The 20207-nt window shown below is 39.2% G+C and overlaps 1 long non-coding RNA gene across 4 annotated transcripts in view; it reads left to right on the forward strand.

The window, feature by feature from the left end:
• LOC129075501 (uncharacterized) overlaps nt 1–20207 on the forward strand; it is a 30615-nt gene that overhangs the window by 3251 nt on the left and 7157 nt on the right. For 2 of the 4 annotated variants that reach the window (XR_008529646.1, XR_008529649.1), the window contains exons 2-7: nt 7870–8028; nt 8637–8688; nt 9301–9384; nt 14558–14691; nt 15744–15952; nt 19444–19572. This is a non-coding gene — a long non-coding RNA (uncharacterized LOC129075501). The remainder of the gene's footprint in view (nt 1–7869; nt 8029–8636; nt 8689–9300; nt 9385–14557; nt 14692–15743; nt 15953–19443; nt 19573–20207) is intronic. The other 2 variants (XR_008529648.1, XR_008529647.1) reach the window with 2 other exon arrangements.

The following is a 20207-nucleotide window of genomic DNA, read 5'->3' on the forward strand; positions in this document are numbered from 1 at the left end:
TTGTCTTGCTAGTGTTCATATATTTGCTGACCATCTAAATTCTTTGCAGTGAGTGAAATTCTAATTATCCATAATCCTGCTTACCGGATTATATTTCAGTCCAAAACACTTTTGCATACTGCAGTAGACTCCGAAAACACAAGTCTTTTGTTCAACAGTTAACATGCTCATTCCTAATAACTATAAACTTGTCCAAAGGCACCTTACCAAATATCTTTGCCCTGCTTCTGAGGAATCCTGTTCTGAGACAATTAAAGAACAAAACTGTAATTCTACATGGTCTCACCTGTAATCAGCGATTCTCCATACCTTTTGCGTTGCTACTAGGCTGTGTTCTCTGAGATCGTGTTCCGTGAATAAGTAGTGAGTAGAATTCCAGTTGACCGTGTCCTTGTTCATTGCATAAATCCTTTGCAACTTCGGGCTGTTGCAGAGATGTTAACGCTCAAGGCCTTTTACTTTGGAATATGTATGGGCACAATTGTTGATGGTCCTGCCTAACAGGTAAGGCCCACCCATGCCCTTTTCATTACTTATAGGCTTTGAGAATATGTAAAATCCTCATTGATCATAGTCCCTCCCACCGATTAATCTAGCATATCCCTTTCCTCTTTAACATTGTGCCTTCTCTTAAAGAGTTGATATGCATAATTGCATATATTCATACTCCAGTGCAATAAAAAGGAATGCTACCCCGTCACACCATCTCGAATATTGCTAAGAAATTAGCTCTTGGACAGTAAATTTTCAGCCATAGCTGTCCAGAGTACTATTTATTTGAACGGTCCACTGTATCCTATTTGGTAGCTATGTGGACCCGGACCCTTCTCTTGAATTAATAATATTCATAATTGCTTTTGTCCCTGTCTGTGAACTAGCCACAGACACTCCCTTAGAATTCAGGCAGGGGATGTTTAGTACCTAAGAACAATGCACTAGGGCAGATTATGTGCACAATTCTAATTGATTAGTATGACCATTATATCAAGAATGAAGCACCAACTTTACATCTGAAGAGTGACAGTTACTTACGGCCCTTATCACAAATCAGTTATGTGCAAAATTCTGGTCCCCAATATTTCCAGTTAATCTGGATACTCTGCATACTAACTCTTACATTAACACAGAGGGTACTTGAAACTGTTACTGTGCCAAATGGAGATACTGTCCCTTTGTTAGTCTGAGATCACATCCTGTCTTAAGTTTGCTTTAAAATAGAGGGTTCTTGGAACAGTTAATGGGGTCAAATGCCACTACTGTACTTAATTTTAGTAAAGAACCCACCCATGATGATTTTGTCTTAAAACAGAGGGTCCTTGGGGCAGTTAATGTGTTCGAATGCCACTGCTGTTCTTTTGTTACTTAGAATCCACTAATCCTTACTTTGCCTTAAAACCACGTCCTTGGAACAATAAGTATGCTTAAATGCTGGCTGCATTTCCTTCTTTTCTTTTTCTCCCCATGCAAAGACATTTTTTCATTACTTTGGAATAGAAAGGGATAGAGAGAAAAATATCTGATATGAGAGAAAAACATTGATTGGCTGTCTCCTGCACACGTCCTGACATGGGATCACATACACAACCCAGGTGTACATACCTTGACTAGAGATGGAACTGGCAACCTTTTGGTTTATGGGATGAAGCTCCAACTAACTGAGCCACACGTGCCAGGGCACCACTGCTACTTTTATGAACCCACCCACCCTGACTTTGCATTAAAACAGAGGGTCCCTGGACAGTTAATGTGCTTAAATGACACTACTGTTCTCATTTTACTATGAAACTTACCATGAATGCATTAAAAAAGAGTCCTTGGGGCAGTTAATGTATTTAAATGCCACTGCCGTCCTTTAGTTACCATAGAAAATACATTCCTCACTTTGCATTAGAAAAGACGGTCCTAGGGACAGTTAATATGCCTGAATGCCCTTGCTATTCTTAAATTACTATAGACACACATACCTTCACTTTGCATTGAAACAGAGGGTCCTTGGGACAGGTGATGTGTCTGAATGCCCCTGCTGCTTTTATGTTACCATCGGCCTGAGCCATCCTGATTTTGCTTTAGAACTGAGCGTCCGTGGGCAGTTAATGTGCCTAAATACCAGTATTGCTCTTATGTTACCGTAGGCCCCACCCACGCTCATTTTTCATTAAAACAGGGTCCTTGAGGCAGTCTATGTGCTTAAATGCCACTACTGTCCTAATGTTATTACAGAACCCACTCATCTTGACTTTGCATTAAAACAGAGGGTCCTTGGGGCAGTTAATGTGCCTGAACGTCCCTGCGGCTCTTACGTTACTGTGGGACCCACCCACCCTGACTTTTCATTAAAATGGAGAATCCTTAGGGCAGGCAATGTGTTAAATGCCACTGGTCTCCTATGTTACTACAGAACCCACTCTTCTTTACTTTGCATTAAAATGGAGAGCCCTTGGGGCAGTTAATGTGCCTGAATTCCCCTGCGGTTCTTATGTTACCGTGGGTCCCCACCCATCTTGACTTTGCAATAAAATAGGATCCTTGGGGCAGTCACTGTGCTAAAATGCCACTGCTCTCCTTATGTTACGGCAGAACCCACTCCTCTTGACTTTACATTAAAAGGGTTCTTGGGGCAGTTAATATGCTCGAATGCCCCTGCGGCTCTTATGTTACCGTGGGCCCCACTCTTCTTTACTTTGCATTAAAATGGAGGGCCCTTGGGGCAGTTAATGTGCCTGAATTCCCCTGTGGCTCTTATGTTACCGTGGGCCCTACTCATCTTGACTTTGCAATAAAACAGGATCCTTGGGGCAGTCACTGTGCTAAAATGCCACTGCTCTCCTTATGTTACTGCAGAACCCACTCCTCTTGACTTTACATTAAAAGGGTTCTTGGGGCAGTTAATATGCTCGAATGCCCCTGCGGCTCAGGGGCGGCTCTTATGTTACCGTGGGCCCCACTCTTCTTGACTTTGCATTAAAATGGAGGGCCCTTGGGGCAGTTAATGTGCCTGAATTCCCCTGCGGTTCTTATGTTACCGTGGGTCCCCACCCATCTTGACTTTGCAATAAAATAGGATCCTTGGGGCAGTCACTGTGCTAAAATGCCACTGCTCTCCTTATGTTACCGCAAAACCCACTCCTCTTGACTTTACATTAAAAGGGTTCTGGGGCAGTTAATATGCTCGAATGCCCCTGCAGCTCTTATGTTACCGTGGGCCCCACTCTTCTTGACTTTGCATTAAAATGGAGGGCCCTTGGGGCAGTTAATGTGCCTGAATTCCCCTGTGGCTCTTATGTTACCGTGGGCCCCACTCATCTTGACTTTGCAATAAATCAGGATCCTTGGGGCAGTCACTGTGCTTAGATGCCACTGTTCTCCTTATGTTACTGTAGAACCCACTCCTCTTGACTTTGCATTAAAATGGAGAGCCCTTGGGCAGTTAATGTGCCTGAATTCCCCTTCTATTCTTAAATTAATATAGAACCCACTCCTGCCTTTGCATTAAAATGGAGAGCCCTTGAGGCAGTTAATGTTCCCTGAGTGCTCCTGCTGCTCTTAATGTTACCAGTGGACCCCCGACTCCTCTTGACTTTGCATTAAAATGGACGGCCCTTGGGGCAGTTAATGTGCCTGAATTCCCCTGCGACTCTTATGTTTACCGCTCTTATGTTTACCGTTGGCCCCACTCATCTTGACTTTGCAATGGCTCTTATGTTTACCGCTCTTATGTTTACCGTTGGCCCCACTCATCTTGACTTTGCAATAAAACAGGATCCTTGGGGCAGTCACTGTGCTTAAATGCCACTGCTCTCCTTATGTTACTGTAGAACCCACTCCTCTTGACTTTGCATTAAAATGGAGGGCCCTTGGGGCAGTTAATGTGCCTGAATGCCCCTTCTATCCTTAAATTAATATAGAACCCACTCATCTTGACTTTGCATTAAAACAGGATCCTTGAGGCAGTCAATGTGCTTAAAAGCCACTACTTTCCTTACATTACTACAGAACCCACTCATCTTGATTTTGCATTAAAACAGGGTCCTTGGGGGCAGTTAATGTACTTAATACCTACTATGTCCTTTAGTTACTATAGAAACCACATATTTTTACTTTGTATTAAAACAGAGGTCCTACAATAATAAGTTCTACAAAATAAAATGTATCAATGATTTATATCCTGAATAAAAGAAAACTGAAAAGAGGGTTCTCAGGACAGTTAATGTGCTTAAATGCCACTGTTGGCACTTTTCTTAGGCTGGGACCCCATTTGCTTTTCTATGTGTGCTTTATCACAGAAGGTACTTGGAACTGTTAATGTGTTTATATGGCTACTCTCCCTTTTATTACTCTGGAATCTTATCTCCCATCACTTTGCATACTGTGGGAGCAGAATTGCTACTGAAAGTGCTTAATTGCAGCTATGGTGCCTTGTGTTTGTGTCTTTTCATCTCTTCCCACTCTCTTTGCACACAGCAGACAGTACCTAGGCCTGTTAATGGGCTTCATTGCAGCTACTGTCCTTTCTGTTAACCTAGGATCCCATGCCCTCCAAGTCCGTTTACATTTACTGGGAGTATATTTGGTTCTGTGAAGTTCCCTAATTGCAGCAGTGGTTCCTTCTCTTTGTCTAGGTTCCCATCTACTTCCTACTCCTTTACAATACAAGGATGGGCATTTGGGACTGATAATGTGCTTAATTGGAGCTGTGGTCCCTTCTGTAATTCCGAGATCACATCCTGTCCATTTCCCTTTACATTACCAAGGAGGGTTTTGGGCACTGTTAAAAGTGATCAGTTGGAGCTACTGTCCTTACTGTTAATCTAGGATCCTGTCCCCTCCAACTCACTTTGTATTACTGCAGCATGTAGTTGGGACTGTTAATGTGCTTAAAGGCAGCTACAATCTGAGATCCAAGCCCTTAAATATCTTTCGCATTACCTTAGAAGGTGCTTGGGACTGTGAATATGGTTAAATGCAGGTGTGGTCTCTTTTGTTAGTTTACCTTGAATTTTCTTTACATCACCTGGAAGTCATTTGAAACTTAAAATTTGAATTGTAGCTGTGGTCCCTTCTGTTAATTTAAGATTCCTTTTCCTCCTACCCTGCTTCCTTTACAATACAGGGTACTTGGGACTGTGAAGGTGTATCCCTTCTGTTACATTGGTTAGCCTTACAGAAGAGGATCTGAACACCAAGACCCCTTTTGCACTGTTAATGTGCAATATTGCTTTTGTCCTTCCTCTTCTGCAGTGGATATAGACCTAAGTAATTTTCCTTATATTCAGCAGTGGATGCCCTTTACTAAGGACCTTTGTACTAGTACAGTTAAAGTGAATCATGGTAACTGACCAAAACTGTCTTTCACTTAAGACCTCTGTACCCTCTTCATTCTACAAGAAGGTGTGTTAATTACCTGTTACTTTTTTCCTGGGACTATTTATGTGCATAATTTCAGTGTTTGGGAAATTCATGTGCACAAATGTAATTTTGTAAGCATGTCTTATACCAGAATGACTGGACCCTCTTTGCTTTAGTGCAAGGAGATGCTATTCAGCTAATGCCCCCTGTTTTTGGACTTAAGTGTGCATAATTGCAATTGTCCATCTCTTTTGTTGTATGATTGCGTCCTCCCCTTATTTTGCCTTTGCATTATGGGCATGTTAACTGTGAACGAGTTCTTCTCTTGAGAGTATTAATGTGCATAATGAATTGTATTTGTTTGTGGACTTGTGCAGTAGGAAAGGATGCTCTGTGTCCCTACCACTGCCTTTGAATTACTGCTGAGGAGTGGTATCATGACCTCAGCTCTTGAACAGGTAACCAAAGAACTGATTATTAGGTTGAACCCCATACATCAGGGGTACTGACTCACCAAGGTCCCTTTTATGGACTGTTAATGTGAATATTTGCAATTACCTATGCCCCCTTCTGTTAGAGTCGGATACCATTCCCTTTCACTCCCTTTGCATTACTGCAGAGGCTGCTGATCACACAAAACTTCTGGGAATGTTAACAGGCTCATAGCAATGGGTTTTTCCTCACTGGCCTTCTTAGGAAAGCACTCCCAGCCCCAATTTCCCGTGGCATCATAAAGTATAAACATTACAATATGCTCTGAGCTTGTCCTTCAAACAGCAACCCATACTCCCACTGCTTTTGCATTGCTCCAGAGCATAAAATTCCAAGTAGTCCTGGTGTTACCCTTATCTTCCCTCTCCCCACCTCTTGTCTGTCCTTGGACCCTGATGAACTATTAATAATCACAGTTTCAGGTGTCCCTGTATCCTTCCATTAGACAATATTGTGGGCCATGCCCTGCTCTGCCCCGCCCCACCCGGCCCCACCCCGCCCCCGCCCCGCCCATTTTGTGTTGTTCGTGAGGATTGTTGACTGGTCAAGGCCCTTTCACTTGGCCTTCGATGTTAACAATCTCAGATGTCATTGGTTTACCCAATTTATATTTCTCTGGTGCCTCAGTTGCACTTTCCTTGGTCCTGCCTATCTGACATGGGCCCCTCCACTTCCCTTTTCACATTGCTTCTAAGCATTGCTGACTACCCCAAGGCCCGTCTGTGTTGTTAATTAACACAGTAGTGATTGTCCCATTTTTTTCAGCACATCAGCCCAAGCTCTCCCTACCACTTTGATGTGTTTGCGCAGTGTTGGTTATTACCAAAAGCAGGCCTGAACTAGGTACTGGGTGGGCCTTCACACCTTTTCTTGCATTTGTTAATGATCTGAATTCCAATTATTGTCCCATTCTTGGGACAGGAGCTATCCCTGCCCACCTCTGTTACTGCTTTACTGGGCAAAATGTTCAAGGCAAGTCAGGCCCAGGGAGCTGGATGGCCACCCTTTATATTCTTGATTTTATGTATAAAAATGTATAAATATATATGTATTAGTTGAGAGTTGTCTCCCCAGGGAGGAACATTCTTCATTCCAAAGCAGGTTGTGTGGCTAGGAATCTTTACTCTCCTATTGTATATTGCTGTTCTGCAGAGTCAGTTGCCAGAATACAACCAAAAAGTTGCTGTTAATTTTTTATTAAGAAAGACATCTGGATTGCAAAGTGGTATCAATAGCCTGGTCATTAAATTTTTGAAGTTAAAAACCCATTTATACCATGTACCTGATGACCAGTGTCTCTCATTTTACAAAGGGTGGTGGGTCTATGGATAGACCGCTGTGACTCTTAAGACTAGTATTTTTGGGCTCTACCACCATTTTAAAAACATGCATTGTTTAGGATTTACGACCATTCACTTTTAGAAAAACTATCTAAATTTTCTAATCCTTAAACTTCATGTACAACACCAACCAGCCCCTACTTATTTTAAGATGATTACTGTAAAAGAATGAAATGAGACAACATATAGTGAAGTGCTTTTGAATACCATAGATCACTTTTATTTAACTATTACATAAAATTCACCCTGTTTAATGGTGCTCGTTTAAAGTAGGCTTAAGCACCACACTGAAGAGAAGAGACTTAAAAATTATGGGACCTGTTTCCCTGTTTTATATCGAAAGAAAAATAAGCCAAGATGCAATCGTTTTTGTGGACATAAATTTCAACAGTGAGCCGCCTGGTAAAAATGAATAGCCTAGCCTCTAGTGTACAGGTTGTCGTGGCAGAGAAGTATTTAATAAGGAACTGCTGAAGCAAGTAACTAGTGATTGCAACAGCAGTTCTTTGTAATCACTGAAAAAAGATGCCCTCTGAACAGGACGTCAAAAGGTCAGGCCAGGTCAGGGTGCAGTTTGCACTACTAGCTCCTTGGACAGCTGTAAGAAGAGTCTCTGGCTCTTTAGAATACTGTAAGTACTACTTTGTAGTTACTAAGTAATCTTTTCCCTGTTCTGTTTTCTTTCTCTTAGATGCTACCCATAAGAACTGTCAGAGGTTTCCTGTTAAGTCTCCTTTCCTGATTCCCACCTCATCTGCTATATATACATATCTCAACATATGAGTTAACCAACAGGATTATAGCATTACTATTGTGTACCTGGCCCTATGCTAGGTTATACTTAAGTTATGTAAGTGCTAGCTCACCCCCTAGATGGTTGTATTGTTGAGCTAATACAAGCACACTTGAAATAATTTTAGGAAATGATAATTGTGCTGTCTTGTATGAATTGTAAGTTAAAGTTTAATAAAGGAGCCCACCAAGGTTTGAAGTGTACAGGATAAAGTTAAGGAGTTGGGTTTATTTTTTCTCTTTGGTCCAGGATATGATTAATATTGCAGCCATCTGGGTAGTCCAGTTGGTTTATTTAATGCCATTTGGTTTTTACCTCTTTTGGGAGGCGTGGAAATCGATTAAAGAGATAAGGCCTAGTCATTGTGTTTGGCTATATGCCATGGCTGGCAAATTGTTTGTTGTTAAATCTCAGTATAAGCTTGAGCTTTTCAAGGTTCACAGATTGAAGATATAAATCTGATACATTGGCTCTTTGAACATTTTTATTTTATCTCTGCCCAAGAACAGATGAGAGTAGTGATGATGCCTTTTTAGTCTGAGATATTTGTGGAACCTGTTTAACAAGAGGGCAATGGAGAAATATAAGTTTTATAAGAAAACCATGACCTTGACCACTTTATGATGACGTTAATATACCCTCTTCCCCTTCACCTTTTTCAACAGCAAGCATCACTTGGCAAGCAAAAAAGCTTAGCCTCCCTGATAAAAAACAAAGGTACAGCTAAAAAATATTAAAATCAAGTTTGAAACATTTTTGTGTACATCAGTGCATCCTTACCAGGAGCAAGAAGCATAATAATGAGCTGGGCTTCTCTTACTGCCCCTTTTAATTCATATCCATATTTCCTCACAGCTTGTTGTATTCCACCCCACCCATCCCCACCAGATGCCTAATGACATTATTTGTCTGACGGACTGGGTGATATACAAGTGGTCCTGAACCTTCTTGGAAATATAGTCTGTGCTGTTGTTTCTCAAACTGAAGTAATTTGACAAAATGAAACACTTTTTAGGAACGAAATTCTTTGAGATCCTAAAGAACATGTGTTTTGAGGACCACTGACTTAAGAAAGTTATTTGAAATGTTTCCCAATTTCAATATATCTTTGTGAAAGATATATATATGTATATATATATAAAATGCTTTATATAATTTACATAAGACTTTTGGGGACCCATGAAAATATATCCACAAACCTCCAGGGTTCTTATCACCCCAATTTGAGAAACACTGGTCTATGCTCATGAGATCTTTTATTGCTACTAATCAAATTGTCATTCAGTGTTAACATACAGCTCTAACTATTTATTGGAATTTGTTTTAAAGGGATGAATTCAGAGCCAATTCTGAACTCCGGAAGGATGAGTCAATTTTAGGTGAATTGAAGTCTGGACTAGAAAGCATCCAAAGGTAAATTTTGGAGTTGTATTTCAATTTATTGCTCAAAATAAAATCTCTAGCAGATGTAAAAAGAGATGCTCTAGAAATGTTGGCATCTTCAAAATTGAGATAATTTGTGTTAACTCAGCAAATAGTTATTGGGCCAGGTACTGGAATAAATAACAATACCAAAAACATGATTCATGTGAAGGAATTTGCTATCTCATGGAGGATGCAGAAATGAGCAAATCATTGTATTGGGCAATTTAATGAATACCATAAAAACTTTGGGAAGTTCTGTGGTATATACAGAAAGAAGAGTGGATGAAAACACTCTTACTGAGCCAAATGATGGTAAGGGGAAAATGCGAGGTGTGCCTAGGGAGCATCTTGATCAGTAGGCTCAGGGAATGTGTGAGCAGAGGGCTTACAGCCACTCCTCCAGTATTACTTCTTGCAAGTGTATTTTAATGCTCATTCTCTCCTAGATGGGATAGATTACTATTTTTCATGGTTTTGGGGGCAGAAGAAGTGAGATGATGGTAAAATCATTTTTAAAAAGTTGTAAGCTGGGAATAAAATAGCTCTTGGGTCCTGGCTCTAACCTAGGATCAAATCACCATCCATGTCAATCTTAGCATCTGAGAAATACTGATGAATTAAGACAGGGGCTTGAGGTGAATCCCTCAATCCCTGAAAATGACATTTTTTGTCATTTTGAAAATTTTCAGAGTCAAAAAAAGAAAGCACTTAAAATTCTCTTGGCATTTCTCTAAATGGTTATTCTGATTTTTTTCCTGACTTTCCTCCTTATAAAACCTTAATATATAGGATTGGAGGAAGTTTCCTGATCTCAGGTTTATGCATCTTTTCCCATCTTCCCCTTTAGCTTTTCTACCTATTGTTCTTTATGTTATTTCTCTAACCTCCCTGATTAAATATAATTTCTTTTGTAAAAAACTATTTATTTATTTATTTATTCATTTATTTTTAGACAGAGGGGAGGGGAGGAAGAAAGGGAGGGAGAGAAACATCAATGTGTGGTTGCCTCTTGTGTGCCCCCTACTGGGGACCTGGCTTCCAACTCAGGCATGTGCCCTGACTGGGAATCGAACCAGCGACCCTTTGGTTCTCAGGCCACTGAGCTGCACCAGCCAGGGCTAAACATAATTTCCTTTCAGGGTATCTGGGCCCTGGTTATCAAATGTACATCTGGATGGGAGTTTGTGACTTGAAGTAAAATAATGAAATGTTGCTCTGTGGTTGCTGCTAAGATAATTCTTATTTGTGAAGCAGTTTTGGAAAATATTTTACTAGCTTTAAGAGGAGAAAACTGTTATTTGAACTGAGCTGTTTCCCCAAACTTTGTATTCTTGGATGGCAAAGAATACTGCTGTGTATGGTTACACAGAGCTGAGACCTTCCTCTGCCTCAAGTCTTAAAAACTGAATTGGAAGAAAATTTTATTTTCCCACTACAATATTCTTGACTACAGACGAGTAGCACTTAATACTGGTTTCCTTCCAAATCCAACACAAGTTGGGTCTCAAATATTTGTTTGAGACTTAGCTGACTTGCTGAATTACCAAATTAAACTTCAGTGGCCATGTACCATTATATATCATTGTATTGGTGCTATTAGAGAGAGAGAGAGAGAGAGAGAGAGAGAGAGAGAGAGAGAGAGAAACATTAGTTGGTTGCCTTCTGTACTCGCTCCCAAATGGGGATTGAACACACAACCTTTTGGTGCATGGGATGATGCTCTAACCAGCTGAGCCATCCAGCCAGGATGAATTAGCTATATTTTTATTGGTGATTTAGGTTTTACTTGATTGTTCTTCCTCGACTGCTCCAAATTAAAGCACTGAGACTTGAAATGTTAGTTAGGTTCCTTGTGCATCCTCTACAATCAAGTTAAATAAAGAACTCTTTACTGTTTTGAGAGTGCCAAATACTAACCATTATATCACCAGGGAGGCCGTTCTTTACTGTTTTGTTGTCTACATTGGAAATGACTTTTTGATTTGCTCATGTTAGGATGTGAAATTGAAGCAAAATTTAAGTTTGACCAGTGCTAGATTTCTTAGATGGTGTATGGGCTTAAGGTATTTTGTTTGACCAACTAGAATGCTTTACTTTAGTTTTTTCCAGAAATATTAGAGGCTATGCAGCAGGCTGAAATAATACCCTCTTATTGCATAACATAATCACATGCTTTTAATAATTTCAGAATAGGGATATGCCTGGGAGATCACTGTACGTTACTGAGTTTCATAAAATGTGTAGGTACTTTATCCACAGCTTTGAAAACTTTTGGCATACTGTATTTAATGCTATATTTGTTAGTATGACTGCCATTGTGCAGTATTGGTATGCAATTACTCTGTAATCTGTATGTCATTAAAATTTTCCAGCCTTACATATACCCTTTGATTGAAAACTAGCTATTAATGTACTACCTTCTTTTTATAATGGATTGACTAAGTCTTTCCAGGAAATCTGTTGATGAATAATTAGGAAGAGTTTAATTGCTAGTGTCTTTTAAAATAACTTTTTGATATTATGGATAATTGAACGGGCCTTATGTATTTCAACTTTAAAACAAGTAAATCCTTGTAAAGAGAAAAGAAAGAGAGAGTCTATTGGCCAGATTTGCAAACAATGAAGGTACCTACTTGTAGCAAAACATGTATTACCAGTTCTCAGGTTTCTATTTCACTTGCTTTTTAAAAACTCTGCATTTTATATGTCTTCAGCATCTAGTTGGGAGAGTTAAAAAAAAACCCCAAAACTTCTTATTTTACAACAGTTTAAGAGTTTTATAGAATAATTCTAAAGCCATTACAGAGAGGTCCTGTATACTCCATAACCAGTTTTCCCAGTCAACATCTTACAGTAGTACTATGGTATGTTTGTCATAATTAGTAAACCAATATTGAAACATTATTATTAGGGAAAGGCCATACTTCATTGACATTTCCTCAGTTTTCCCTACTGCCTTTTTGATGTTCCAGGATTTCATCAGAGTACCACATTGTATTCATTAGTCATATCCTCCTTGGGCTCCTACAGGTTTGAGAACTAATGGTCAAGTATTCTGTAGTATCCTATTGAGACTTTTCTGTTGTTCTTCTCATGACTAGGCTGGGTTTGTCAATTTTTGGAATGAAGACCACAGAAATAAACAGCCATTCTTATTTATGTCTTCAGAGTTTATACTATCCACATGAGACATGACACACCACTGTTGATATTGATTGTGATTACTCTGATTCTACAATTAATATTTTTGTTATATTTGATTAAACTCTTAAAAAATTCATATACATACTTTAAGTTCATGGAAATAATTTTTAAGTTAAAGGGTATGAACAAAATAACGTTCTTACTTAGATCTATAATAAAGCTATAAAACACAGCACGTGTACAGAATAGTTGTAAATAAATGGCTATTAAAATGTAAAAATAGTACTACTACTATAGTGTTGCTTCTTTGAAGCATAGCATGTCTCTACTGTCCTGTGCTATGATAATGCACTTAACCAAATTGTTTTTTTCAAGCTGCTGCAAAATCTTATTATTATAGCACATAGCAATAGTATTTGTTTTTTATTAGGCACAAAACACATTGTTTTCCTCTGTTCTTTTCTTTATGCTCCAGGCAACAAAACAAGTTACATTTGCCAGCAATCTAGCAGTCCAGTCCTCCATTATGAGGCAGTCATCTAGTTGATTCATAATATACTTATGGTGAAATAAATATGGTAAAAGTTTTGCAGAAATCTGTATCTCTGAGAATACTTGTCCAGACACCAGAGTGAAAAGACCTTTGAATTGATAGAAGACCTGGGTTTACCTATCACTCTACCACCCATTAGTTGTATAAGAGTGAGGGAGTCTCATCTACTGCCTTCCCAGTTTCTTTATGTAGAGAATGAAAAATACTGGATTACAAGATCATTAATATTCTTTCTAATGGCAATAAGTCTGTGATTCATCTAGTGTTAAGAGTATTTGAACTAGGTGGCTGGCTATGCCACTTGGTTTTTATGTCTAAAGTACCTTGACTTTTTGTTGGGCTAAGGGATAATGGATCAAGAGTCTTAAAATTCTTGTCAGTGAATAATGAGCCCTAATGAAATGCATGGTTCTGTACCAAATCCAAAATGTAACTACTTTCTCTGGCCTTAGCTTCCCTTTAAGGGAAAGGGAATGCTCCTTGGATATATCATCACTATAATAACATAGAAAACTACAGGCTTTTGATGCTAAAACAGCCATACTCAATAAATATGGTTTAGAGTAGCTCAGAAGATCTGGAAAGATGGGAAAAGTTGTTTCCTTTTAGGTACCTTAATTAGACAGTGTATACATTAATTTGAGCTTGGATCCATTTAAAAGTTCTTTGGGAAATTTTCCTTTTGCATAGTGTCTATTTATAATCACTCCTGGGTTTTCAGGAGGGAGCACAGTAAATATGTATAATTGGAAACCTGTATTTGGGGATGAAGTCTCTAATCTTAGGTTAAATAAGGATGGGGAAAGATTTGCCAGAGATTTTTAGTTTGTTCTGCTTATATTGAGAACCAGTTTGGCTTTACTGGACATTTTCTTTAGAGAATATAGAGTTGAGTAAGTGATCTTTCACATACTACTATGAAATTATTTTTGATGTTGACATAAAGGCCCTTATAAATAGCATGGTGATTCCTGATCAGAAATCTGGAATCCTTATCTGGTTCTCTCACACCATACCATACGATGCAAAGTACTTTCAAGATTGCAAACCTGGCTTAGATTTGCTTTAGTGAGCTCCTGTCCTATAGTAGAGGCAGCTCACCAAATATTAAAAATGGTCAAGGCAATTGTACGTCCAGGAAGTAGTAGCAATTGCTCTGCTACCTGGAGCATCTTGAAGTATTTGACATTTAGGCCACAAGTTTAGTCAACCCTTAACATGGGTATTGGTTTGATTCGTATTTTTGTTTAGTTCTTTTCTTATACTTGCCTAACCTTCTGTGATACTGACAGTGCTTGTCATTACAGGATCTTAGGGAGACTGTACAGGCTAGAAATAAGAGACAGGACACATTTATACTTAATGATTCAAGTTAATGTTTCCTAGTTTTTGTTTTTGTTGTTGTTGAGGTTGTCTCAATAGTTTTGGTATCCTATCCTACTGTGCCTTGTCTTTCTTTCCAAGGACATTATGAACATGTGAGACCTGAGGAATCTAAGCAGTTCTAAGAAGCTCTATATTCAGCAGATCTTTCTTCTGAGAATCTGGATAAGCTCCATCTAATCTAAGGATGGCTTCTAGGCCACCTGGAGGAAAAGGTAGCCTTCTGATTAACGGTCCTTGGAAATTATTTCTACTTTTCTTTGGCATACTGGTAGTAAGTGCTGAGGATTTGTTGGTGAGTAGCACCAACTTGATCTGTGCCATAGTCCTGTTTTGGCAGGCCTAATTCTATTGTCTCTGTCTTTCCTTTATTATCTTAAGAGGTTGAAGGTTTGTTAGTTTGAAAGGTCATGAAATTGCTAAAAGATCAAATAACGGATACCCATGGGACTGTATTAAGTTGTTTAATGGATTCCTAACCTTCTATATCTTGTTTTTCCTTTTGCATAGATTTGCTTAGCTGTCATAGTAACAGTCACTGTAGCTATTCTCGATTTGAATATGGTAACATCCCACCTATGAAAGGTGTTCAAGAAATATACCATGTGGATTGAGTAGAAAACAATTTTGTTTACCATGGCAGTGCTCCAGCATCTGACTACTTAACATACGAATTAAAAGAGAGGAATGCTACAAAACTAGCTTAGAGAGACACTTTGTGGTAGATTGCTCTGTTATTAAAACAGTGCTTAATAAAAGATACCTGAGACATATGTGAAGAAGAGTTCTTACAGAACTCAATAAAATCAGACCACATTGGAGCTTTTCTAAGTAGATTGATAGCTTTTTTGGTTGAGAAACTTTATCTTTTCCTTCTATTATTTTTAACCCCTGAATTTTTTGACCCTTCACTACATTTTATGGTGAGAACACCAGAAAGTTAATAATTCACACTATAGAAGATTGCTTATTAGTAGAGACTGGAGAATAAAGCACAGTAAGGGAATTTGGTGATTATTCAACTCTAAGTTTCTCTTTGAGATGAAGAGAAATTTGAGGTTTGGAGTTGGAGTGAGTAGAAAAACTTGCTTTTTTTGTAGGCTGGTAGCTAGAATATAGAGCTCTCCACAGTTCTCAATCTTTACCCCTCAATCCATATGAGAAAAAAGGAAGACATCATTTAATTTAATCAACAGGTGCTGTTTGAGACACACTTTCCCAGTATATTGCATTTCAATAATTTCTTTTTCTTTTATCTCTTCTCCAGATCTTCCTCTGAAGAACAGGCTTGTTGCTTTACAGTGTTAGTGACCCATTCCCTTTGACGATCCCTAGGTGGAGATGGGGCATGAGGATCCTCCAAGGGAAAAGGTCACTACCACTGGGTAACAATCCTAGGCCAGAAGTTTCTACCAAGATTCTTTCTGGAGCCCAGATAGGAAGGTGAAGTCTCAAGTTATCCTCCACACGTTAGTGGTGAGTAAGCTGTCTTCAAAAGTACAATAAGGATACTGTCTTTAATTTTTCAGTATATATTACTTCTGGCTTTCCACTGAGATTGTTTTCATCATTACCAGCTCTGTCTGCTTTGGTAAAAACAGCTTCCTAACTAACCTGGGAAGTGACTGTGTGTGCGATGGGTGAAAATGTTGTGAAGAGAGCAGCAGGCTGTGTAATTTAGGGTGTTTAGGCTAGGACTATAGTATGTTGTATAGGCATGCAACTAGGTTGTTCTTTTAGGAGAACATGGACAACAGCTGCTACATCTACAATATTGATCATAGGCAATTCACACTCTGACCCTGTAGTCCTCAAAGTCTCCCCTGAGACCCTGTTGTGGAATTTTGGAAATCATCGCATACTTCAGGATGTCCTGGGATGCCTGTGGGATAAAACACAAAACAAGCTGTTGTCCATGTTCTCCTAAAAGAACAACTTTTTTCTTTTGCTTGAGAAGATAAATAAGAGTTGTATCTTTTTATTTTGTATTTGATGATTGATGGAAGCCTCAGAACTACAAATAAGTACCTGACCAGAAACTGTACTGTTACCTATTGTCCAGCAGATCTAAAGAACCACAACCTTGCATACTGTAGGTCAGTGATGTGAGAGGATGATTAGGGAGCTGCAGGTTGGGAGATGGAGGTAGCTATTTAGTGTACTAAGTCCTGATTGTAGGACCTCTGGTCAAGATGGCCATGTAGGTAAACGTGGCTCACCTCCTCATACAACCACATCGAAATTACAACTAATCTATGGAACAACCATGATTCAGAACCATCCAAGATCAAGCTGAATGGAAGTCCTGCAACTGTAGAATTAAAGGAGAAACCAACTCTGGAATTAAAGAAAAAGCCACAGTGAGACTGGTAGGAGGGGTAGAGATACTGAATAGGCTGGTCCCACACCCACATGTTGGCAGATAAAAATCAGGAGGGATATCTTAGGACCAAGGGGTCCCAGTCCCCCAACTAGGCTCCTCAGCCCAGGGTGCCAGTGCCAGGCAGGTAAGTCTCTATAACTTCTGGCTGTAAAAACCAACAGGTATTGAAGCTGTGGAAGAGAGAAACTGTTGGAGTCTCAGGCAATTCCTCTTAAAGGGCCCATGCACAGTCTTATTTGTACTCATTTCTCCTGAGTTCCAGTGCTGGGGCAGCAGATTGAAAAACATCAGAGACATACAAGAGGAACTGAATTGTCTGGCATCAGGGCAAGAGCTGGGGGGCAGCTTTTTCCCAGACATAGTTGCTGGTAGAGGCCATTGTTCCTTTTCTGAGCCTTCCCCCAACAGAGGTGGCAGACAAGTGCTATATTTGAGTCTTCATCAACCTGGCTCATACTCTTTACCCCACCCTGGTGATTCCCAGAGGCCCTGCCGCATCCAACTTTCAGAGCCACCGAAGCTGTTGCCAGTGGCTTTTCCATACAATTGGCTTGTCTTGGTCCATGCTTCAGATTTTCCTGAATTCTTCCAAACCAACAACATCTGGCTTCAGCAAACCCTGTACCTCTTGCTAAGTAACCCCAGGCTGGGCACTAACAACAGCCAGCCTTGGTTCATAGCTGGGCCTCTTCTGGGCAGCTCCAAGACTAGCACAAGTAACATCCATCTGCAGATCACTTTATAGCTTATGTTGTGTGACCCCAGATAGAACACAGTTGGTGGCTGACCTTGGACATGCCAATAGCAATCAAGGCTCAACTACAACAGGAGGTTATACAGAGCCCACACAGTGGGAGCACCTTGAGTGCCCAGCTTGGGTAATAGGAGAGACTGTGCCACTGGACTCTACAGGACACCTAGTACATTAACCACTTTACCAAGCCTGGGAGACATAGCAGCTCTACCTAATACATAGAAACAAACACAGGGAGGCTGCCAAATGAGGAGGCAAAGAAACATGGCCCAAGTGAAACAACAGATCAAAATCCCAAAAAAGGAACTAATCAAAAATGGAGATAAGCAATCTATCAGGTTCAGAATTCAAAACACTGATTAAAAGGAAGCTCAGTGAACTTAGGGGAAGAGTAGACAAACTCGAAGAGAACTTCAGCAGTATGAAAAAGGACATGTAAACCATAAAAAAGAACCATACAGAAATGAAGGCTACACTAATTGAAATGAAGAACAATTTACAGGGAATCGAGAGAAGAGTGGATGAGACTGAGAATCAAATCAGTGATTTGGTATATAAGGAAGCAAAAAACAACCAATCAGAACAGCAAGAAGAAAAATTAATTCAAAAAACTTGAAGATAGTGTAAGGAGCCCCTGGGACAACTTCAAGCAGACGAACATTTGTATCATGGGGTGCTGGAATGAGAAGAGAGAAAGAAATTGGAAACTTATTTGAAAAAATAATGACAGAAAACTTCCCTAACATGGTGAAGGAAATAGATGTACAAGTCCAGGAACCTCAGAGAGTGCTAAGCAAAATGAACCCAAAGAGGCTTACTCCAAGGCACTGCATAAATGTCAAAGGTTAAAGACAAAGAGAGAATCTTAAACTCAGCAAGAGAAAAGCAGGAAGTTACTTACAAAGGAACCCCCATAAGACTGTCAGATGATTCCTCAAAAAAAAAAAAAACTTTGCAGGCTAGAAGGGATTGGCAAGAAATATTCAAAGTGATGAAAAGCAAGGACCTACAACTAAAAATGCTCTATTCAGAGAAGTCGTCATTTAGAAAGGAAGGACAGATAGAGTTTCCCAAATAAGAAAAAGCTAAAGGAGTTCAGCACCACCAAACCAGTATTACATGAAATGTTAAAGGGTCTTTTTTAAGAAGATCAAGACTACGAAAAATAAAATGGCAATAAATACATATCTATCAACAATTGAATCTAAAAAACAAATAAGCAGAACAGAAACAGAATTGTAGATACAGAGAACATTTTGTTGGTTGCCAAATGGGAGAGGGGTCAGGTAGCTGGGTGGAAAAGGTGAAGGGATTAAGAAGTACAAATTGGTAGTTACAGAATATTCATGGGGATGTAAAGTACAGCATAGGAATTGGAGTAGCCAAAGAACATATATGAATGACCTGTAGACATGAACAATGGTGTGGGGATAGCCTGAGGGAGTGGGGAGGCTGTAAAGAGGGAAAATTTTTGATAACTGTAATAGCATAATCAATAAAATATAATTTAAATATTTTTTTAAAAATTAAAAAACAATGTCCTGATTGTAAAGCCTTTGTACAGATTAGTAAGAAATAAGGCTGTGGTTAATGGTGGTGTTCCGAGTGGCTCGCTGAATATTTTTAGGCAAGACATTTTCCTATTTATGCCAGTTTCTCATTCTGTTGAATGAGGAAGTTGTATTAGTTTTATCTCTAAGGACCTAAAAGCTTGAACTCTGTAAAGACAGTTTCTATAACTCATTAATTTGAATTTTCCCATAACTCTAGTGAGTACTCAATTAACGTTTTTAATGGCATTTATATAGTTTCCCTCTCATTTTTTTGTAGCTCCTGATTATTTCCTTCATATCTACCAAATTATCTTTCTCAAAAGCAATGCAGAGAGCAAGAAATTTGAACACACCAAAGGAAGAGCAACATGCCTGGCACTCCAGCATTTTAGAACAGCAGAATGAAGTAAGTTGTTGGTGTTGTAATCTCGTGAGGATCGTTTTAGAGCTAACAGCTATTTTTTGTAGGTTTTTGTGGGATGGGGTATGGCAGTCTAATGTAGAGGAAGGGTCTGAATGTGAGATGGGAGGATGACCAATAGCCTCTACAGGCATACCTTGGAGATACTACAATTTGGTTTCACACCACTGCAATAAAGCAAGTATCACAATAAAGTGAGCTGTAAGCTTTTTGCTGGTAGAGGATGTTGCTTTTAATTAGTTAAAAAAAAAAAAAAAAAAAAAAAAGCAACATCTATGAAGCACAACAAAGCCAAGTACAATAAAATGAGGTATGCCTGTATTACTAACTGGGTTAACTGAAGCAATTCAAAAATATTAGTTGCTACCAATTGTGTCAAGGTTAGTCTCACCTTACCTATTCTTTATCTTCAGTGCATGAATTCTTTGCCACTCTTAGAGGCCTAAACATATAGAAACTTTAAAAAGTTTTTGTTTTTTTGCTGAAAGGGTGGCTCTTTTTTATCTCCTTGTGAGAGAATCTATCTGCAGTTAATATTTAGTGTTAAAGGAAAAGCCAGTGTTATAAATGTGAAGGGTGCAAAAATCAAGTCAGTTTCCTAAATGCATGGGGAAAGGTGA

The sequence above is a fragment of the Pteronotus mesoamericanus genome, unplaced genomic scaffold, assembly GCF_021234165.1.
Source record: "Pteronotus mesoamericanus isolate MK-2021 breed Mesoamerican mustached bat unplaced genomic scaffold, CSHL_Meso_final contig_55, whole genome shotgun sequence".
NCBI classification, from domain to species: domain Eukaryota; kingdom Metazoa; phylum Chordata; class Mammalia; order Chiroptera; family Mormoopidae; genus Pteronotus; species Pteronotus mesoamericanus.